Below are 23,984 nucleotides of genomic sequence, written 5' to 3' on the forward strand. Positions count from 1 at the left end.
AGGTCAGGAGAAAGTTACCTTGGTGGTCCTCTGGCGACAGGAGTGTAGGACCTCAGGCTAGGTCCTGGGGAAGCTGGTCAGACCCCCATTCAAAGTGGAGGGGGGAGCAAACCCACAGGGAACCAATCCAATGAAAGGACCCCTCACAGCCATCCCAGGGGACCACCCAGAGGCAAGCAGGCACAGGAGAAAGGTTATTGTAAGGTATATTAGAGGAGCCATATTTCCCCCCAGAGGGAGCACATGGCACCTCCCTGTCCAGGTAGCAGGAAGATCTGGGGACAGGAAGTTAGGTGGGTGCTCCAGTGGGTCTGGGCAGAAAGAGGGAGTGGCCAACTGTAGGGCAGGAACTCCAGGGCAGGGTAGAGCTCAGGAATGGGTGGAGCTGAGGACCAAAGTGGAGTTGCTTTGCAGCTCCAAGTGGCAGAGTGCTAGCCTTGAGCTGGAGAACTGAGGGACAGTGCTCAAACCCTGAGTTCAAGTCTAGCAACTGACTGAGGAGAATGACAAAATGCATTTATCTTAGCATGGAGAAAGGTACTCCCGGGACCCCAGCAACGTTAGCACATCTGATGGCAAAAATGGTGTCAGATCCTGGAGTCATTTATGCTTGGACCTTCAAAAATTGATCAGAGCCAGGATGTCATGGGAAGATAGTCTGTAAGCATGCCTAATGCCCATGTCTAACTGGGCAGGAACGTGTCAGTCATCTGTGAGAGTGGGTAGCCAAAGCTAAGGTTGTAAAATGTGAGGGATAATTTTAGTCCCAAACTCCTTGTATCTGTTCAAAGTCCTAATTGGCAGTGACTTGAGCTGACTCCAGTCACATAAATTCATTTGGTAAGGAAACAGTTTGTAGAACTGAGATTATGTGCTAAACAGGCTACACTGCTGTAGCTCAAGAAAAAGTCTGTACATTTGTTAAAAGTGAAATGTTGTTGATAAGCCACTTTAAGCAGGCTGTCCAGAGGCAATGGGTGGTATTTAGACTGTCAATAAGTTTCAGTTTAAAAAATATCTACTCGGTTTTGTTATTACAAAACTCTGATAAGTAATTGTTAGTCAATTGTTAACAAGTTGTAGGTCACCTCTATATTGATCTCCTTGTTGCTTTAATTGGAAATAAAAAGGGCTTTTGTGACAAAGACGCCTTTTGCCACAGTTCAATGTCATCCCAGGCACAATCTCTCTAAAACTCCATCTCCCAGCTAATCAGCAACGAGCCAGACTGGAGGCATGGCTGGAAACTCTTACCTCTCAGTATCCAACCGAAGGCTAAAAGTGGTGTGACTAAGTGGTAGAGCACTAGCCTCCAGCAAAAGTGTTCAAGGACAATGCCCAAGCCTTGAATCCAAACCTGATAGATACCAACTGGGACAAGCTATCCTAGCAATGGATGCTGAGGACCCTCCTTCCCCCCCCCCCTCACACCCCCCACCGACCCACACACAGCCAAGACAAAGTCAGTCCTGACAACAGAAAATCATGGAGAGGAGTAAGGGGACATAATATCCTAAATAGATTCACTTTACACTCATCCTTTCAAAATTAATCAGAGCCAGGAGATAAGAAAAAGAGTTGCCTGTCCATCCAATGTCCATACCTGTCTACCTTCTAACTGGACAGAAAGTTACAGTCTTGCCTCTGCCACCTGCTATTTGTATTGATAGTAGTCTCTGACTGGTACTCCCAACTAGTCCATTATGCCTCCCCTACCCAGTTGCCCAAAAGACTCTAGACACCCCCTTCCTGCCTGGAGTCCAGTTATTCTTCCTTCCCTGTAATGGGCCACAACTGAGCTTATGCTCCAAATGGAACTTTCCTGGCCCACGGCCAGTGTATGTTCTCCTATGTCATTCATGTTAACTGACCTTGTCACTTTGTCAGCTTTTTTGTCTAGCCTTTCCAAAAGTTTCTTTTAACAGGAGAACAATCCCCCACCCAGGACATCACCTGGGAACAAGTCAAAGCCATCCTGTTACTACAGGCAACCAGAGACATCACTTGCACTGCTCTGCCTTGCTCAGCCTAGACTGGGACCCTAAAGACCCCAGCTCCAGGGACTCCTTGATGCCCCCAGGCCATCAGGAAGTACCCAAAAGAGCCCATGACACCTGTTGGCTCTGGAACTTTTAAATATCTCTGCTACCTCCTCCTCAGGTTAGTGTGATCCTAAAGTAGAAAAGGTCTTACTCCCCCCACCAGGATGACTGGGAGTCAGGTACATGCTATGTCTCCAATCCAAGACAAAAAAGACAATTTCAGGTCTTTGATAGCTCCTTCTGGGAATCAATCCCTCCCTGGCTTATTCCTCTCTTGGGCCACTAACAGCAATTTTTACTTTAACAACAATTTTGGCTTTTATTGTGTCTTGGAATTCAAATAACTATTGTCATGGAAAAAGAGGACCTTTACCAACCAAACTGTCAAGCAGATGCTTCTTGGACGGTTCCGGCCCAACAACAAAGCAGGAACCCCTACTTTGCCCCTTTATAGCAGGAAGTAGCTATAGAAGAAACAACTTCCACCTATACCACCAGCCTGGTAGCACTATTTTTATTAAACAACAAAGTGGGGAAATGTTAGCATTATGACCACCTTTGGGCCTCAGCTCCACCCATACCTGAGCTCCTCCCTGCCCTGGAGTTCCTGCCCTAGAGCTGGCCACTCCCTCTCTCCGCTCAGACCCACCTGAGCCCCCACCTAACTCCCTTCCTGTCCCCAGACCCTCCTGCTACTTGGATAGGGACAGTGGCTATGTGCTTCCTCTGAGGGGAAATATGGCTCCTCCATTAAACCTTATAATCTTTCCCCTGTGCCTACTTGCCTCCGGTGGTACCCTGGAATGGACATGAAGGATCCTTTCACAAGATTTTTGGTTTTTGTTTTCTGCTGGTTCTGTGACTTGAACTCAGTGTTTAGGCACTGTCCCTGCGCTTTTTCACTTAAGACTCGATCTGTAGCTGTTGAGTCACTGCTCTACTTCCATAATCTACCCAAGTCGTATATTTCAGAAGGGATTCCTGAAGGAAGTAATTTTTACAATGAGTCACACTCACACAACACTGGATGGAGACATAGACTCTGGTGTTAAATTGTTCCATGGACAGTAGCCATAGGCAAGTTACTTAACCTCCTTGTGACACAGAGATGTTATAAAGGCTTAAGTCGTAGCCATAAGCACTTAGATGTGTGTCTGGTGCATGTGCACAAACACCTATATTTATTGAGCACTTGTGATTACTGCTAAAACATTCGTTTATCCTTAATTACACAAAGGGGTTTCAATTCAGCATAGCAATTTGAGTACAGTGCATCTTGATCATGTCATCCCTTCCAACCTTCTCCTCAACCTCTTGCAACAGTATTTTAAAAGAGCTACAATGTGTCCAGCTTGAGTCAGGTTCACAGCAGGACACCCACCCATCATATGCCTCATTGTCTTGTGGTTGTTGAACCAAAATAAATCTTGCAAAGATAACATGTGGCATAAGGAATGTAAATGAAAGCATTTACAGTTTTTGTTCCTCCCAGTTTTAGCAATTCCACTCAAGCTCAGGTATTCACTGAATGCAGGCAACTGCCACAAGTAGAGGTCTCAACTGCCAGCTCAGCCCGGTCCACCGGGTTCCCCTTCCAGGGCAAAGGTCTCCCAACATCTCCACGCCCCCCCCCCCCCCCCCCCCCCGCGGAACAACCCACCCGCATCCTCCATTCTGATTGGCCCTCTCTCCTAGCTCGCCAGCCCTCCCTCATCCAATCGGAATAGCGCCCGTTGAGCTGAGCCGGCCACCGTACAACACCACAAGACCAGCAAAGAGAATCGGCGGTCAGGCCATGCATTTGGGGTTCGTCGGGGCGCAGAGGGTGGTCGCGAGTGGGGCTAGGTTGGTGCTGGGTGGTTTTCGGCGCCGGCGCCCCGGGCCTAGCTCCCACGGTGGCGAGGCGGGGGGTGGAGGGGAGTGGGGAGGGCGCTCGGTCTCCCCACCCCGCAGGCCGCGTGCTTCCTTCCCGCCTCTGCTGGGAGCTGTCGCGGAGCCGCTTTCTGTGCCGTTATTCGCCGCTGACGCAGCGGGAGGAGAGGGGCAGCTGGAGAGGCGAGCTTGGCGGCCTCGCGGGGAGGAAGCCGGCCCGGACCCCCGCTCCTCGCTCACCTTGTGGTGAGGAGCTTAGCACTGGTGCGTGGGAGTCCCGGCGGGAGTTAACAGCGCCCAGCCTCTAGCGGCCTCGCTGCGGATCCCTGCGAACCACCAACCCGACCTCACCGCGCGGGTGCAGCAGATGAACGAATGCTGTGCTGTACAATCAGGGATTTGTAAATCAGTCCACGCCTCAGTGAAGTGCAGAATTGAGAGGAGTTTCAGGCAACATCTCTTTTTGTTTGGTTAAGTTTCACCAGCACAAACAGGATCTGCCCCACAGAAACACTTCTAATTCCTTCCTTCTTTCCTGTGTAGTACCTTTAATTTTTTAATTTTTATTCTTTTTTGGTGCTGGTACTAGGATGTTGAGTTCAGACCTGGGAGTTGCCCTTTAGATTTTTAGAGCAAGGCTGCCACTCTACCACTCGAGCCACAGTTTCACTTCTGGGTTTTTTGCTTGTTAATTGGTATAAGAGTCTCGCAGACTTTCCTGCTTGAGCTGGCTTCGAACCGTGATTCTCAGATGTAAACCCTCTGAATGGCTAGGATTACTGGTATGAGCTTTTAGCGTCGGTTACCATAAACAAATACTGAGGTAAGCCGGAGGCCGGTTGCTCAGGCCTGTAATCCAAGCTCCTCAGGAGGCTGAGACCTGAGGATGCGGTTCAAAGCCAGCCCGTGCAGGAAAGTCCGTGAGACTCTTATCTCCAATTAACCACTAGAACACCGGAAGTGGTGCTGTGGCTCAAGCAATAGAGCGCTCGCCTTGAGCTGAAGAGCTCAGGGACAGTGCACAAGTCCAGAGTTCCAAGTCCCACGACCGACCAAAAAAAAAAAAAAAAAAAACCCACAAATACTGAGGTAAAATTTGTATTCTCTACCTGGGCAAAGCTGTAAATTTCGCTTTTGTAATCTGACCTTTCCCAGCCCTTCTCTTTTGAGACTGGATTTGGTTTTCTATCTGCCTTTTGTCTCAAAATAGTGTTGGCACATTTTTTTTTTCCTCCACTTTTTTTTTTTTAACAATATGCTACTTTTATTTCTAGTGTAATTTTTGTGTAGGACTGTAGCAGGTGCACAAGGGTTGTTGGTAGTACCCACCATTTTTTATGCTCATGCTTTTGGCATTGATCTGTCATAGTAGCCAATGTGTATTGTCGTGATAGTAGCAAAAGAGTTAGTAAATGTGAATATGTATTATTCAAAATATCTTTTTAAAGTGGAACTCTATACTCAAAAACTAAAACTTTGTGACATTAGCAATCATTTTCAGGACTCCACAGAATGTTAGCCAAGAGAGATCATTATGAAACCAATAAATGTTAGCTAGATCTGCCTTGTTCCATTACCTACTTCTTGAAGAGTTTTAGTAACAGCATTATTTTTTATTTTCAGTCTAGAACTACAAGTTAAAGGATAGTATGAAACCTGTTGCTGGTGGCTCATTCCTGTAATCCTAGCTTCTCAGGAGGCTGAGATCTGAGGATTGCAGTTCAAAGCCAGCCTAGAAAGTCCATGAGACTCATTTCTAATTAACCCAGAAAACCGGAAGTGTAGCTCAAAGATTGCTAGCTTTGTGTGAATAGACTCAGGTACAGTGTCCAGGGACTGAATTCAAACCCCACAACTGATCCAGAAAAATAGTATGATAGCTAATTATTGCTTACCAACTATAAAAATCAGATTGCATTTTGAAGATGACAAATTCTTGGATTATTGAAAAGTTGTTTTTTTTTTAAATTTTTTTGGGGGTCCAGTCATGGGGCCTGAACTCTGGGCCTGGCGCTGTCCCTCAGCTCTTCAGCTCAAGGCTAGTGTTCTACCACTTGAGCCACAGCACCACTTCCGGCTTTTTTCTTTTTGCTTATGTGGTGCTGAGCAATGGAACCTAGGGCCTTATTCATGCAAGGCAAGCGCTCTACCACTGAGCCACCTCCCTGTCCCTATTGAAAGTTTTTTTTTTTTTTTTTGGGGTCTGGTCGTGGGGCCTGAACTCTGGGCCTGAGCTCTGTCCCTCAGCTCTTCAGCTCAAGGCTAGCGCTCTACCACTTGAGCCACAGCCCCACTTCCGCCTATTGAAAGTTTTTAAGAAAATTTTTCCTCCCTGTAGTTTTCCTGTGGAGTGAAAAACATTTTAAATTAAAAGACTGTTCTGATATGTACAATATTCCTATCCTATATTTTCAAAGGAATAGATATACTTTCAAAGTTCAGGCTATTTAAAACATTGCTTTTTCTTAATAATGACACACCTTTTTTCATGTTGCAGAGATGGTTTAAAGTTGGAAACTGAACTGCTGGATGGAAAAACCAAGATAATATTACCTCTATATGGTATGCTGTGTAACTGGAAATTTAAAATATTGACTTCAAAATTCCTACATAAAATTTATGATATTTAGCAATATTATTTACTTGAAATAAAGTGATATTTAGATACATTGAAAAAGCTGTTTTCCCCACTTCTTCAAATTCATTTTAGCCAAGTAAAGTCAAAAGACATCCGTGCTTTCTGCTGTCAGTTTTCAGATGCATAAAATTTAGCATTATGATAGATTTCATGTGTAATGTGTGTTGGTTCTCTGTTTGCTTATGTTCTTGGTTATAAGTTTAAGTGAAACCAGTTAGCATGGCTAATTTTCTCTGCGGGTGAAGTTACAGACTTGTAAAGTTGTCTTGCCAGAGATGGGATTTGCTAAGTATTTGTGACAGAAAACAAAGCAAAAAATGGAAAAATAAGGTTTAAGATTGTTAAGAAGGGAAATGGGAGCCAGAGAAATGTAGTATCAACAGATCACACACCCTAGTCCAGATGAAGATTGTTGGAATTGGGATATGGCAGGAAGTGAGTTGGAAAAAAATTAGATGATAGTCGTTCAATAATTGAAATTGAGGTTATGGACAAGCTACAGTTGTGGGTAGTTACAACGTCAAGATAAGAGAAAATCGTTAGGGTGTAGTACACGTCTTAATAGCAGCACTCTAAAGGCAGAGGTAAAGTATTAGGAGTTCTAGGCCAGCTTGGGCTGCATAATCAGACCCTGTCTCAAACAACACGGACAACCACAAAAGTTTATTTTTCCACGACAGCAGTACATGAAAAAAATAAACAGTTTTTTTTTTAACAGATGGTAAATAAGAGCAAGATTACAAAATGTCCTTTAAGAACAAAGCACACTGGACACCTTCTAAAGTCAACACAAAATTCTTATATTTGGAGTGAAAAACTTGCAAAAGATGACAGTTGGTTCAGAAACGTCACAGTCCAAAAGTGAAAAGAATAGAATGACAGTTACACCCACTAAGGATTTATATAAGCAGTATGAAGATAAAGACTGTCTTCATATCCAAACAGAAGTATCATCTTTAACCCCTAAAGAAGACTGGAAACACCATAAATCCATCTTTAGTAATTAAAGAGAAGCCTCATAAAAAACACGACAGAACTGAAAACAAAACATGAGTAGCAGTTTGGTGTGTCTAACACAAGACCAACTACAACAGATTTTGATGAGTAGTATAAACCAAGGAAATGGATCTGTTTCTCTGACTAACAGTGAAAATGATGAGAAAACAAGTAAGATTTTTCTGTTTTGTTGAATATTTTTTCAGTATGTACTTTAGATTTTCTGATTGATTGGCTTTTATATAACTGCCTCTTCAATTTCAATTTAACACTTTAAAAATTAATTATCAAAAGTAAAATAAAAATGATCTGTTATCTAAAATTTCTTTTGTAGTTATGCCATAGTTTAGATTAGTGCTCAAAGTATCCTTAAGAAACTAGTCTCTGTGTACTCCATTAAATATGTTAATACTAGCAGGGTGCTAGTGATTCACCCTTTAATCCTAGGTATTCAAGAAGCTGAAATCTGAGGATCATGGTTTGAAGCCAGCTGGGGAAGGAAAGTGTGAGATTCTTATGTCCATTAAACTCAGAAAAAGCCAGAAGTGGCGCTGTGGCTTAAGAGGTAGACTGCTAGCCTTGAGCAAAAAAAGCTTAAGGACAGCACTGGGGCTTGAACTCAGGGCCTCATGCTCTTGCAGCTTTTTTTGCTGAGGTCTGACACTCTACCACTTGATCCTCACCTGGCTTTTTGATGGATAATTGGCAATAAGAATCTTATGGACTTTTTTGCCTGGGCTGGATTTGAACTGTGATGCTGAGATCTTAGTCTCCAGAGTGACTAGGATTACAGGTGCAAGCCACCAGTGCCTGTCTCTTTGGTACCTTTTTGTTTTTTAATATGAGCAATGCTACAATGGACATATTTGTACACAGGTTGCTCTACTTTAGTAAAATGGCAAGACTCCCTCCCTATGGCAATTCATATTTGAGGTTTAGCCATGGGTTCTGGACTCTTTTCCAGAAGAGATATTTCCATCAAGAATACATGAATATTCACTTCTGCAGACCCTGCCTACACGTGCCATTTTCAGTCCTTTGAAACCGTGATAAACTATCAGTGTGCCATCTTTTGGATCAATTTCTTTGTGTATTCCATTGAATGTTTCTTTAGAATATCTCCAAGTCTTACCTGTTCATGTTTTTTGTTTATATTTCTATAGGGCTTGTCTATATGTAGATATAGACAAGAGATATTACATTTAGAGATATTTGATAATAATACTTTTTTCCACTTTCTTTCTATAGGAAAATAAAGATGGTTTCAGTTTGATTTATATAGTGGAATCTATTGATATTTTAGTAAGTTTTATATTTTCCTCTTAAACTAAAAAAACAATTCTGTTATATAGATTTTTGGGGGTGTATCTCATGCCTCTAAGAAGAGGCAGAAGAATAAACAGGAGGCAGAGATAGGAGGATGGAAGTTTGAGGCCAGGCCAGGCAAAGAAGTTAGTGAGATCCTATCTCTACAAACTAGCTGGACATGGTAATTATATACCTGTAATCCTATCTACACTGGCCACAGAAGTAGGAGGGTAGATGGCTAGAGACTTGATTTAAGTGGTAAGGAAGGTGTAAGGCCCTATATTCAATCCATAGTACCATGTAAAAATATAGATAGTAAGGTTTTGTTCTGAGGCTGATCTTGAGCAAACATTTGAGACCCAAAAAGGGGAAAGGATCCTAAATCGAAGCCCTAGTACCAGAACACACACACACACACACACACACACACCAGTGCAATATTCATCATGAGTATTTAATTCCTAAGACATGAGGGAGAAAATTAGCGACTCTCAAATTTAACTTAAATAGGAGTCACCAAGAAGTGTTGTTAAGGGGTTTGTTAAGGTTGTAATCCAGTAACTGCAAATTGGTCGGGGAATATATTTCCGATTTCACCCGGTGAGGTTGATGGTCTTTGGATTCCACCAGAAGGAGCCAGGCTTTAACTGTGGCAAGGGGAAAACATTGGTGGTCTTAGGGAGTGATTATTCTAACTCCACTTAAATGGCCACGTGCTTGCAAACTTGCTTCTCTTTCTCCTTAAACTCCAACTTCGTCTTCTGGAAAGTAAGAGACTGACACAGCTCATTTTAAAAAAGAAAATGAGTCAGCATTCATGGAGCAACATCCATCCACCTCCTGGCCTTCGAGAATACGTGGCTGAAGAACTTTAAGGCATAGTATGAAATGTTCTCACAGCCTTGTGGGGCAGGGTGAAAGATTAAGTGGTCTTTTGGGCAGGAATATTTCCGCGCTGACCTGGTTAGCAATTCTTTCTAGTGTTGGCTCCTTCAGTCTTTTCTCCATATGATTGTTTTATTTTGTTTTTTGAGGAAGAATATTGCCCAATATAGTCTTCAAAATATGAACTGCCAGGTTCTGAAAAAGGCGAAGTGGGGTGGTGGAAGGGGAGATTTGGAAGGGGAGATACCAGATCAGAACACAGGAGAGCTGGGTTTTCTACTGGCTTTGACATGGTTGGTTTGCATGCATAAAATTTTCTGGTTTCATTTTTTCAAGTGCAGAATGGAAAAGATAACAGAGCTTTACCTTCCCCAGAATGAAACAGGAATAAAAAATTTTTCCCAGAGGGGTCTTCTATCTTCTTTGAGTAACTGTGATATCTTTGATCTCTCACAACCTACCATATACTGACTTGGTTTTTCCAGTTTTCAAGTAAATTCCCACAAATTGTTTTCTGCTAACTGCACAAAATAAAACACAAAGAGGCTGTGGGCATTTTTGGAGCGCCTGGAAGTCAAGAAGCTGAATTGTACTCATGAATACTGTATGGGTGGACAGTATGGGAGCATGCTGCTGTGGGATAGGAAAAGGTTAAGCGTAGACCAGACTTAGCAGTTACCACTCAGGATTAGAGAAAGGGAGGCCAACATTTCTTAAGTGTGAATTAGCTCACTTTTCTTGCCTCAGCCCTGTGAGATGGGAATTATTCCTAACTTCTTCCAGGAACATCAGTCATCCATTTGCTTACATTTCACAACTTGAAAGAGTAGAACAGAGTCCAAACCCACAATTAGACCTTCAACTCTCCACCTCCACCCCATCTCCTGAGCAAAGCAGATGTGCTTCGAGGTGAAGACAGGACTGGAGCTGTTGACCTGACCTCTGTATGCCTCAGTTTCCCCATCTGGATCAATAACAGTGGCTTGGTGAGTGGGACGGTGTTATATCACCCAGGACTAGCTCTTCATAAATGCCTAACACATAGCAAGCATTGTTCACCTTCCCCCTCCCCCCCCTCCCCCCGCAGGGTTTTCCGTGACCTTGCTCCTTTGAAGAAGCCCACACTGGCTGGCAAAAGTAGCCCCACCCCAAGCCCAGTCCTATCCATGCGGGGTGACTACGTTCTCAGGAAAAGGGGCACCTTTGGGCGTCATCGTTGCCCTTTTTCATAGCAGGTATGGGAAGGGAGTTGACTGAGGGCTAGTAATTCCTACTCGGAACCCAACCATTTTCCATTTGGCCACTATGACTGAGGCTCAGTTTCCCCACTTTCGCTTCACTGGGGAGACTTGATAAGGGAGGTGTACGGGGAGCTTGGTACTGAGCCAGCTCACCACAAAGGCTCTGCAAACCAGAGCTTTGAGCTCCCAATCACCCCCCACCCCCCACTCCATCCCCCACGCTCCCACCTGGGGACTGTCTTGGCTGGGATCATAGACACACAACACAAAACAGAGCAGTCTGCAACAAGTAGTTTTTATTTATTTTTGGTGGTGGTGGTGTGAGGGGATGTCAGCACAGTGCTGGGACACTCCCCGTCCGGTGATCTCTGCCCCTCTTAAATGACCTCACCCCATCACCATCACAGACCCCTACCCCAGGCTCCTCAGTAGTATCAGACTGTCTCCACCCTCCCTCCAACAAAAATCCTGGCCTCTCAGCTGCAGAGCGCTTAGTTCACCCCATAAAGTCAGCTAATGCTTACCATATGTGGCCGAGCATCCGCGCCCATCCCCACTGCCCTTCCTCCCCCAGATCCCCAGATCCGCCTCAAGATCCCCGAGGCAGCGAGCAGGGCGGCTCTCGCGCGCGAGGAGGGGCGTGCCCACCTGCTCTCCGCCCAAAGATCCCAGAGGATCTGTGCGTCTCGCCGCACCTGAGCCTCCCCACCTGGTGCCGCCCTACCTGGTGCCTGCTCGCCCCAGAGTAGCGGTGGAGGAGGCGCCGCCCTGCCTCGCGCTCGCTCGCCGGGCCCAGCTCCGCCGGGGAGAGCGCGTGCGGAGACGGCGCCGACTGCAGTCCCCGCTGAGGGTCCCTAGGGGGCGCAGCCGGCGCGGGAAGCCGCCAAGAACCTAGCGCTTCGTCGGCGCGAATTGCAAGCGGGCGGGCGTGGCGAGTTTGAAAACAGGCGAGCTCCGAGCGGGTGGGGGCGAGGTCCAGACGCGGAGCCAACCAATCAGCGCCGGGCGCCAGCGCAGAGGCGCGTGTGACTGGGCTGTGACTGGGGCGCGGTGGCCGCCAGGCGAGAGCCAGCGCGCGGGCGGGCTCACTTTCTCCTCAGCACCGGGCGGGGGCGGCAGCGGCGATAGCAACCGCGGCAGCGGCCGAGGCCGCGGCAGTGGCGGCGGCTTCTCTTCAAACGCCAGCGGACCCCTCGGAGAACGCTGCGGGCCCGGCGTTCCGGCCGCGGGGCGGCGGCCTCGAGGAGCGAGGGCGGCGTGCCGGGCATTTCTCTTCCCCGCTGACAACTTCTCCTCAGCCCGCCTCGCCGCCCGCCCCTGACGGGGACCGGGACGCCGCCCCTCAGCCCCGCTCCCGCGAGGGGCGGCCGCCCGCGTCCCCAGCCCGCCCCGCGACGCCTGGGGGTGGCGGCTCCTCGTTATGACGCGGGGCGCCCGGCCCTCGGCGGCGGCGGCGGCGGCTCCTGAGTGCGCGGGCCGGGGGCGGTCGCAGGGGACCCCGAGTGCCCGGGGCCCCGCGCGGCACCTCAGATCGCCGGCCGGGGCTCGGAGCGGCGGGCGACAAAGTTCAACCCGGGCGGACGCGGATGGTGGGCGCTGCTGCTGGCGCTCCAGCTGCACTTGTTCCGGGCGCGGGGCGCGGGCCGGGCCGGGGGGACTCCAGGGGTGGGCGCCGCCCCGCGTGGGGCCGGGGTGGGGGGCGCCGCGTCTGGGGCGCGGCGTGGCCAACTTTGCGAGCGCCGGTCTCGGGCCGTTCGCGGTCTGCCTCCCCGAGTGCCCGGGTCCGGTCTGCCGACAGCTGAAGGCTTAATGCGGGGTGTCTTTGAATCCACGCAGAGATCCGAGGCGAACTGAGCTCGCTAGAGTCCGCACCCCCGCCCCTCCTCTGCGGCCTGTTTTCTTTCTTTCTTTTTCTTGTTTTAAACGAAGCTGTGCAAAAATCTTTTAAAGTTGGGACCCTGCCCCCGGCTCTTTGTGAGAAAGCCGAGCCGGGTCCTGTTGCACGGATTAAACGCGGGCTGATTCGTATCTGAGTCCGTTGTGCACCGCAGAGGAGAGGCTTGTTAGCAACGAGTGACATCCGCGACGGACTTCAAATACCAAGTGCCAGCCACCTCCACGCCGCCCTCTGTCCCTCCGTCTCCCCAGGGCGACATCCTTCCTGATCCCTACCACCACCCCTTCCCCCCACTCTGCTGCTCCACCCCAAGTGGGTGCTTACTGTAAGGTCGGTGGAGCAAAACTTTGAGAGCCTGCCTTTAGGCTCTGCCGCTGCGCTTGTATTTTCGCCCTCTGTTGGCTTCTGTTTAGAGCACAGCACTGTGGTGGAAAATGGGGAGAGAAGAACCGCCGCTTCCACATGACCTTTCGGAAACCAAGGTGGAACCGCATTCCCTCCCCCCAAAGCCGGTTTACCCCTCTTAAACCTGTGCCATTCCATCGCCGGTTAGCATCCTGTTTTCACTGGTCTTAAGAAAAAGAAGTAAGCATGTATTTAGTATGCCTTTTTTTTTTTTGAGGTGGGGGGTCATTATAAAAGACATCAGTGAACCTGTGTTGCTCCTGACAGTTTACTTTGGTGTCCATGACCTGTGTCCTGTTATATCACTAGCACGGTAAGGAACTGGGTTCTCTGAGTCTGAGGAAGGATGGGAGCGAGTGTTAAACTTAAATTAGCAGTGTCCTGTGTCACCTAAAGATGATTTATGAGTGGTAACAAATAATGATCTGAATATGATGCCATTTTATAGATCTGGATTCAAAATTAGGATCAAGTGTCTTTGCAGCTAATAACTTTTATTTATTTTTGTTGGTCTTGGGGCTTGAACTCGGCTTGGGCGCTGTCCCTCAGCTCAAGGTGAGCGCTCTACCGCTTGAGCTACAGCACCACTTCTGGTTTTCTGGCGGTTTATTGGAGATAAGTCTTACGGTGTTTCCTTACTGGGGCTGGCTTTGAACCGCGATCCTCAGATCTCAGCCTCCTGAGCAGCTAGGATTACAGGCGTGAGCCACCGGCGCCCAGCTAACTTTTAAATTAATGCTTATCTCATGTTGTCTGAATTGTGTTTGGACTCCCCTTAAACTTTTCTAAGTGCCTCTTTTCATATTGTGCTTTATGGGTTAATTTAATTTCCTCCATTACTTGTAAAAATTTTTACTTCATGTTGTGCTGCTCTTCTGTTTAATAACTTTAGTGGAAGAAAAACATTTATTGAGTCACTTTGCAATCTGGGATCTGTAGATTGTTAGGAGAAAGCCAAGTTCAAGTGAAAAAATTTTAATCAGTTAGGATGACCTGTTGATTAGAAAGTGTTTATTAAGTCCATTAAAATTTTATTTATGGGCTGGGAAGGTGGCTCAGTGGTAGAGCGCTTGCCTTGCATGCCTGAGGCCCTGGGTTCGATTCCTCAGCACCACATAAGCAAAAACAAAAAAGTCGGAAGTGGCGCTGTGGCTCAAGTGGTAGAGTGCTAGCCTTGAGCTGAAGAGCTGAGGGACAGCGCCCAGGCTCAGAGATCAGGCCCCAGGACCAGACCCCCAAAAAAATTTTTTTTATTTATATATTTAAAGTTATATGCATATTGCAGTAAGACTTATACATTAAAAAACTTGTGCATGAATTTGGGTATGCATGGGGTATTGACCAGTGTCTTGAAGTAGATTATTGAACTAGATTATAAGAGTTCAGGTTTTTTAACAGTTCCACTTTGAGGCTACATGAAGTACTGCATTCTTTTTTTTTTTGGGGGGGGGGGGTGCGGTCGTGGGGCCTGAACTCTGGGCCTGGGCGCTGTCCCTCAGCTCTGCAGCTCAAGGCTAGCGCTCTACCACTTAAGCCACAGTGCCACTTCTGGCTTTTTTTTTCTTTTTGCTTATGTGGTGCTGAGGAATCGAACCCAGGGCCTCGAGCATGCAAGGCAAGCGCTCTACCACTGAGCCATCTTCCCAGCCCCAGTACTGCATTCTTATAATTGGAATGTTCATGAAATCTCTAATTAAAAAAATTGTTTAGCCATTGTTATTGAGGAATCTTCCTTTTATTTTTACTAGTATCTCTTATATAGTTTATGAAAGTATACAGATCTTTTAGTGTAAAATTTCAAATAGGCTGTCACAGATTCTAAATTCTTTGACAGCTTTCTGTTCTCTGTGCTCTGTGAAATATGTAGTATATCCATCACTTTTTTATATCATATTGAAAATTCATATTACCGAGGAGATGTCACCATTTGACAAAAGCTCATGTATCTTGAAAATGAAAATTCTGGTGCTGCTATAGAGATTTCTGATGGGTTGATGAGTTGGTCATATGCAAAGGAATACATTCTCTTGAATCTTAGCAGAGCAATTGTATCATTGTCGACAGAATAGTTACCACTAAGTTGGAGTTGGTCTACGTATTTTATTACTATGTAGGTAGGAGAATCTGTTCCTAATTCTCATTAAGCATTTTCTTCTAATGGCACTTCTTGTGGGTAGGCTTGTTTCTGACATCTTGGGAGAAAATAAGGGCAACATATGTTTAGTACAAGTTACATATATATTTGTTGAAGTTGTAAGAAGGTCTCTGTAATGGATGATTGTGTGAAACACCAGATTCAGGTCTACCAGAATGTAACTTTAATAAACTGGAGTTTCTTTTTTTTTCTATAAGGTAACAAAAATTCCTGTTGTATACTCTGCTTATTGGTGTGTGTGTGTTTAGTTGCTTGTGACATCGCTGGATTCCTAAAAAGCCTTCAAGGCCTTGGCTTTCTGGAAGCCAAAGGCAGATGGCAATGCATGCTTTCTTTCAGCTGTCCAACAAGAAGCTGAATGTGAGTGGTTTAGAAAGATGAACTCTCAGGCCTCCTAAGTATCACATGTGAAGTCTTGGTGCCTGGACATTTTTATAGCTTGTAGATTCTGGTCCTGTTCAGTTTACCTCATAGACTGTGCTTCTTTGTCAGGCTGAGGAGAGGAATGCCTTGAGTTCTGTTTCTCATCTAGAGTTGGCGTCCTCCCCATCCTCCAGTCACTTCATTCAGTAGCTTCCCATGGGTGTGTTGAAGCTACAGGGTTCCAGCTGCTTTTGTGTGAACCACAGCTTACTTTCCAGATGATTGTCATATACTGACATCTGTGAACTTCTATTACTCCGCTTTTCCCCACTCTGATTTCCTGAGAACTCTCTACCAAACTTGGTTGCATGTTGTAATCGGCTGAGAAGTTGAAACACTGTTGCCTGGATCTCACTTCCAGAATCTGTTTAATTGACTGTAGGTTTGAGCCAAGGGGTAGAATATTGACACTCTTGATTCTGACTGTTTAAGTTTGAGACCCACTGCTTTACCTCTTCAGTGAGATCATATGCCTCCATTTCTCAGTCTCTCCCAACCTCCAAATTCCAGTGACTTCTATGGGCCTGTCTTCTGTGAGATCCAACTTCTTGATCTCACTGTCTAATCAGCTTCTTTATCCCATGTTCTCTTTATTGCTACTGAAAGTGTTGAGCTCCTGCTTTGTGCTAGCCTGGGGTGTGCATCAGAATCACTAGTGAAATAAAAATAATGGAGTTACTTAGGTTCAGACCTGCTTGTTCTCAGAAGTATGCAATGGGAGAGGGAGGCTCTACAAGTAATTCTTGTTTCTTTGTATTGCCTTTCTTCTGTGCAGGCTAATCCCATAATCATGCCCTTCTACTGATTTCCTGCTGTCTGGAATACTTTTCTCAGATCATTTCCTAGCCATAGGTAAGCTCTCCTCATTAGGCTTTCCTGCCATTTGTCTGGTAGAGAAATTACAAAGCGGTGTTAATTGAGGCCACTGTAGATCTAGCTTTCTTTCGAGTCCTTACTGTTTTTCATTAATCTAGGAGCGCTTTGTTTCCTCTTTTCCTCTTGCCCTGTGTACACTTGGGAACTTGGGAGCTATATTTGAACTGGAACTTGGGCTTCAGACCACCTTGTTGTACTAGAGTCTTACTCTTAGTAAGTGCTCAGAAACTCACTGAATTAAATCTTATTAGACCATTGCATATTTAACAGATGGCAACTAGTCATTTGGTTGGCAACTATCTTGTAAATCCAACAGTAAGCAATTATCACCTCTGCACAGTCTCTGTGTAACCACCTGTAGCGCTCCTTTAATGAAGCCCTTATGTGGTAAGCACTAAGGCTCATTCTTCACATAATTCCTGATACTGGCAGAGTTTTTATTCTCCTTTTACCTGTGGGGAAACTGAGGCACTGAGTTAAGTATCTGCCTGAAGCCCCAGGACTAGTAGTGGTGGAGCCAGAAAGAAAAGCCTTACTCAGAATTCTTGTGAACATAGCCCAAGGTTATAACCATTGGGCTGGAGTATCTCCCATGTAGTCGCTGCCATTGTTGGGGGAGGGGTAGATGGGGAGCAGTTTGAGCCATACTATAGGGAAGATGGTAGACTGTGTTTTCTAGCGTTACCTGACTTCATGTTTCAGGTCACCTTACTTACAGCAATGCTTGTGAGACAACAAAAAGTGAAGAATTTGGAAGAAAGAGGAATGTGTATAATTTTTGTGTATCCCTTCCCCCAATAAAGTGACTGTCAGTATTTTAAAATATTCCTTCTCATATTTTTTCATTGCATAACTTGCATTCCAACTGAGAGTGGGTTGTGGTAGCCCCTTTGGTAGTGATTCGATCACCTCCAGAGTAGGCCAGTGTGACTAAACCATTTTTTGAGGAACATGTGGAAAATTCTTTTATCTGTACTCAAATGAATTTAATAAGACTCAAAGAAGTAGAGAATGTAAGGAGTAGACCTTTTGTTTGTTATTTTGCTTTAGCATGAGTTTTATTTAACAGGAGTTGAATTCAGCTACATACTGGAACTGTACCCAGACAGGAAGTTTTCTGAACCTTCAAATGTTGGGGTAGAACAAAGTGGAAAGCTGCAAGTTAAAGTGGCATATTTGAAGTTATATTCTCTCTATTGTCTTTATATTTCCATTCTGAGGCCTTGGATTGTTTTTGTTGATATGTGGAATTTGGTGTTCCAGGTGGCAGACATTTACCATATGTAGTGTCTTTCTACTGACTTTCTGACCTTAGTTAGGGGTGTTCTGCAAGTAATAGACCAGTAATGTTGGCTGATTAAAACTGAGAATGAAATTGTCACAGAGGAGGAATCGTAGAATCTAGGTTTTGTCTGGGTCATGGCTCAACTTTTTCTAAGACATTAAAGTGGTAGTTTAAGTCAAAAGCATAAAAGTTGAATTGGGAGGGGGGATGAAAATGAAAGGTATAGTATAAAGAAGAGATTAAGAATCATTTAAAATTAAAAGAGATGTTAAAACAAGTTTTATTTGGCTCAATACTTCTAGCAAACAGTGATACATTCTCCATAAGGAAATTGAACACTTAAATTCATGTAGTCTTTATTATAATTAACTTCAACATTTCTATATGGCCTATTGTTAAAGCTCCCAATTTGTACATTCCTGTTAATAAAAGGGCATAGACTTTGTATGCTTCACTCTAAGGTATATATATATATATATATATATATATATATATATATATATATATATATATATATATAGCATATGTATATATTATACTATATATATTATATACATATTGTCAGCTGACCATAGGTTTGGCACCTCTTGCCATCACGTGGTAGCACATAGGAATCACAGTGGTAGGTTTTCCATGAATGTGGGAAATGTAAGTCTGTCACTGACAGATACATACCTGACAGTAGGTCTGCACCTGTTAGGGGAGGTGGGGGAGTGGAGAAGTTTATTATTCTTAGTTGTAGGGTTTCTTATACTGACGCTACTTTTATTATGCCAAATATAAAAATAATAGGTGGTATCAGAGCAATATGGTTTTAGGAAAGAAGCCCTTATTGTATATGCAGTTGCTATTCTAGTGAGTATATGGTTTGACCTCCTGACCAGCAGCCAGAGAGTCATTGTGTCAGCTTGGCCCCAATCTCCTGTGGGTCTTGTGAGAATGAGAATAGATTTTATAAAGCTTTCCTAGAAACATGGATGTGGCAAACAGAGGCAGCATTGGACTAAGTGTTGGTAGCCTTAGCTTTTATCTCATCCTGAAACTATCTTGCAGTTTAAGCGAGTCTCTTAGCCCCTCTTGAGCCTGTTTTCTTGTATATATAGGGAGGGGTTTAGTGTAAATATTCAAAATCATTCCACTCTGATTCGCTGATCTTCTGGATGTTATATCTTGTCTGTCCTTCACTAGATTCCTTAAGCATGTCTTCAGTCTGGGGCATACACTTATGTCCATATGTCTTAGCTCTTAGAATCTATTTCTCTCATTTTACTTTTGTCAGGGTATTTACAATGTTGAAGGACTGAGATGCTGTAATATCGTATTTCTCCTTAGGTGCTGCCATCTAACACATGATGTATTTATTCTAGCCTGGAAATATTTCTTGCTCAAAAGTTTAGGTTCTGTAAAACAAATTAGTGCTGTAATTTATCAGTGTTAAGCCTGAAGTTTGGAGAAATAAATTTTCTGAAAATAGAAGATGCTTATTTGTCTAAATGGCTACAGGAAGAAAAATTATGTTTCAAAATCTATGGGAGGCAATTAATGCAGTGAGAAATTTAAAAAGCAATGAAATAATGGTGGCTATGAGAGTGTTTACATTTGCTGGACAGTGACCATCAGTAATTAAAGAGATTAGAGGATGGTGTCCATTGATATCTCTGGGCTCATTCTAATGTTACGTTGGTTTAATTAACATCTTAGGGCCTTTAGTAAATCATAGGGTCCTTAAAATTAATGCAAGAATGATTTTTCACTTTGAACAGGCTTAGCTGGTATTATATTGATATCCAGACATGTCTAGTGAAGTTAACAGCTATCAATTAAATAATTCAATTTCTTGACAACTGACATGTCAGTCAAGAAAATCTATTACTTTCCTGATCTTGAAGATTTGCTTGTTGAACATGTGATAGGATTATAGTATGCAGTGTTTCTGGTTTCTGAACTTTTTTCTTTTTTTTTGCCAGTTTGGGTTTGAACTCAGGGCCTAGGTGCTGTCCCTGAGCTTCTTTTTTCTTTTCTTTTTTTTTTTTTTTATTGTAAAGCTACTATACAGAGGGTTACAGTTACATGCGTGAGGTAATGAGTACACTTCCTCTTGAACATTGTTACCCCCTCCATTGTTTTCCCCCTACCATCCCCTCCCTCCCTCCCTTCCCCGAGGTTGTTTTTTTTTTTTTTTTTTTGATTGTGATTAAATGATTTCATAATTTCAAAGTCACAAGTTCATTCTAACTTCCCTGGAGCAAATTGTCTACCACAGTCTGTAATATATAACAGTGTTCACATGTTATATACCATATTTGTGATCATGAGCTTCTTTTTTTAAAAAAATATTTATTTATTATGATATTCTTTTTTTATTGTGAAAATACTGTACAGAGGGGTTATAATTACATGGGCAAGGTAATGAGTACATTTCTTATCAAGCATTGTAGCCTCCTCCTTTGTTTTCCCTTCCCATCCCTCCCATCCTTCCCCCACCCCCCATCTGAGCTTCTTTTGCTCAAGGCCAGCACTCTACCACTTGAACCATAGCATCGCTTTTGCCCTTCTCTTTATATGGTGCTGAGGAATTGATTGCAGGGCTTCATGCATGCTAGGTAAGCACTCTACAACTAAGCCACATTCCTAGCCCCTGCATATTCGTAAATATTATTCTTTTTGAATTGACAAAGCTAATCTAGGAAGATGTGAGGTTTAGAGACTGGACTAAATTCAGATTAATTATGACAAAGGCAAAATTAGCCTCAGGTGCAGTGTTTTTCTACCTTTCATAACTCTTCTCTGTTCTAGACCTGCTTTTTTACCATGAGATATTTGGAAGCCTGTTTTTACAAAGATGAATACACTTCCCGGGGGACGGGGGGGGGGGGGGGGGGGAATGTAGAGACATAACCAAAAAATGGCTGCAATGATTTAGATAGTCAAGGAATGGCTGCATTGATTCAGGGAGACGGATATTTGGGAGCTCTCTACCTACTTACCTCCATTAACAATAGTTGATGGGAATTTTAGCAACACAGGCAGGCTAGTTAGGAACATATTTTAGATTTTGGAGTAAAGAGGGCTTCTTTATCATGTAGGTTTGACCAGTCCTACTTAGGTGAAGGCAATCATCTCCAGGATTATTTGTGTATATTATTTGTTGTTTTCTCATGAGAAAGGGCGTATTTTCAAAATGAATAGAAGTTCTAGGTATTAGGCATGATGCGGAAGAGAATGAGATTTTGATTTTGTGTGATCAAGCCCTTCTAAATGATGGGTGTCAGCATTGATTTTTATATATGAACCACCAGATGGCAACAGAAAAAGTGTTTATATAGAATACAATCTATGTTTTCCATAGCTAATTTTTCCTTACATGACACAACCTCTCAGTATACTTAGGGCATATATAAAATTTTTTGACTAAGTGCACAATGTAAGATTACAATTAGGAAATACAAAAGTAGTATGGTGTCACTACAAACAAAAAGATTTTACTTATGGGAGAGCATGTATAAACTATTTCCAAAGGGAGTAGTGAGGCATGCAACTTCATCACTTATATTATTGTATAGTCATGCTTCTATGTGTACATGTTTAAAATTCAGCTTTTATAGTAAGCTATGGTGATTTGCAAAACATTAAAAGAAAACATGACTCTTACCTCAAAATATTTTATATTACACTTAAAAGGAGTTACATGAGTTTGCAAACATTGAGCATGTTTATGTATTTTCTAGCCAAGTGTGTTTTTGCAGAATTATGTATGTAGAATTTGTTTTTGTTTGTTTTTTCCCCCTTATAGGCATTGCCTCCCCTGCTGCCTTTAAGTGTGCATCTTGGCTTTTCTGAATTCTTTCTTAGCTAAGTCTTTTACTAGTGGCAAGCTAGAAACTCAGTCTAAATTACTTAGAGGATTTAATTGGAAAGGTGTGTGTGTGTGTGTGTGTGTGTGTGTGTGTTACAGTATATTAGTGGAGGGATACCTTGAAACTTAGGGTGGGTTTGGGATTTAGCTCTGTCTCAGGTGAGCCCAGGAATGAGTCGTGTGCTGAAATGTGTGAGACCCTTAGTTTGATTCTCAGCAGCACTACCACCATCAATCCCTCAGGTGTTGTCCTCTTTGTCATCATCTGTTTGCTGATGTTTCTGTTTGGTGTTATTCTGGAGTTATGGGGAAAAAAATTGCTTTTTGGTTGAAACCCAGCTGTTGCTAATCTTTGTATTCCTGTAGCTTCAGAATCTCCACAATTGACTGAAAACTTTCATCCTGAGTCCACAATTTTGTGAAGTGATCAAGTTTATATTTAAAAATTATCATCCTAAGAGAAGTGGAAACATTTTCTGTTGTAAAACTTGAGAATGGCTGGAAGAAATGACAATGAATGACTAGTTGAGCTAGGAGCAGCAGCAGAGGAGGTGGAAGTAGCTGCTAGGGTTTAGAGTGGTAGTTTTGGAGACTAATATTGTTACAGTTCAGAGAGATTTAAGGGGCAAAAGTGGGTAGAGTTTGGTAATAGGTTGTATGCACTGTGTGAGTGAGAAAGTATCAAAGGTCATGTCCAGATTTCTAGCTTGCATGAGTAGGTGGTTAGTGCAGTAACTCATTGAGATTGGATCACTTCAGATTGGGCAGTGTGGTCAATTAATGTGGTTTTGAATGTGTCCATGATTACAGACAGGCATTAGGGAGGTGTTCAGATAGGTGAGTTCTGCAATTAGAAGAGGGATGATTTGCTATAAATGGGGGGTGGATTTAATAATCATAAGAGGAGCTTTCGCTATAAATATTTGTGGAGACAGTGCAGCACATACTTTAAAAGGATAAACCTGGCATAGAATAAAACGAATCCAACCTCTTGCTCGCTGTGCTTTCTTGGATTGTTTACATAATCTTCTTTAAACCTTCCTTTCCTCATCCCTAAAGAACTGTATAACAATCTTACCTGTTTCATACAGCTGTTGGAAAGATCAGTGGATGTGATCTCATACATGATGTTAAGCCCCTTATCTGGTACATGGTATGTACCATTAAGTGTTAGGTGTTGCTGTTGTTACTTGCCCTTTGGTGGGAAGGAGTCACTCCTTACTCAGTTCCTGAATAAACTCATGAGCCACTGTAGTACAGAGTGTGAATGTGAGCAGTTGACACAGCTACAGGAGTGTTAAGTAGTAATGGGATGACTGAGATTTACTGGATGAATTGCAAAGAGAGGGCGTGCCATAGGAGAGGTAGGGAACAGTGGTGAGAATCCACAAATGATAAATCCTTGAATGGGGGGCAGTACAGGGATAGGAAAACTGGAGTAATAGAATGGTTGCAGAGTGAGGTAAATAATATGGGGACCAAGAAATAGCGATTAGATTTGTTGATTAGTTGAGCTATTGTGATATTCCTGACATACTTTCACTGCAATTCTATGAGTATAACATAGACTGATCATAAATGAATGGAGAAAGTGGTGTCACTAGTTTTGTTCTCATACTGTGGAACTATGAAGGCATTTGAAATGCATAGTGACAAAATAATCTTAAAATGCCTTGGGAATACTTATTTTAAACTTAAGACCTTCTCTTGAGGATGGAAAAGAATCTGGATTATTGTCATCTGGAAAAATAGAAAATATTCATCATAGTTCTGTAACGTTCTTTCAGGTTCAAAATTTGACTATTAGAAGCTTCTAGCCATATTGCCACCAGAGCTGATATAAAGGACTCAAATTCCCACACTGTTATGAACACATAGAAACTGTGAGAAAAATGTAACAATAACAAAAGCAATTGTGAGCTTGAAAGACTGAAATCCCCAGGTACCAGAAACAAGATGAAAATTCTGCACTAGGGCAGTTAATCAAGAGCTCTAGGTCTGTAATAGTGTTCAGCTGTGGATACAGATTCCTAGCGTTTAGTGGTGGTGGGTCTCCTAAAGAAGCAAGAGACATGCCTTATGTCTACATAAAACGGAAAAGTGAC

At 43.6% G+C, this 23,984-nt stretch overlaps 1 protein-coding gene and 1 long non-coding RNA gene across 2 annotated transcripts in view; both read left to right on the top strand.

Moving 5' to 3' along the window:
• The window catches only part of LOC122108059 (protein TASOR-like), a 139,217-nt gene that overhangs the window by 65,508 nt on the left and 49,725 nt on the right, over positions 1-23,984 (top strand). The gene's annotated exons all lie outside the window — the stretch shown is intronic.
• On the top strand, positions 3,763-6,591 carry LOC122108075. Its single transcript, XR_006147464.1, has 2 exons — positions 3,763-3,848; positions 6,412-6,591. It is a non-coding gene; the product is annotated as an uncharacterized LOC122108075 (long non-coding RNA).

The sequence above is a fragment of the Dipodomys spectabilis genome, unplaced genomic scaffold (genome assembly GCF_019054845.1).
Source record: "Dipodomys spectabilis isolate Male_0828 unplaced genomic scaffold, ASM1905484v1 ptg000054l, whole genome shotgun sequence".
In the NCBI taxonomy this organism is placed as follows: Eukaryota; Metazoa; Chordata; class Mammalia; order Rodentia; family Heteromyidae; genus Dipodomys; species Dipodomys spectabilis.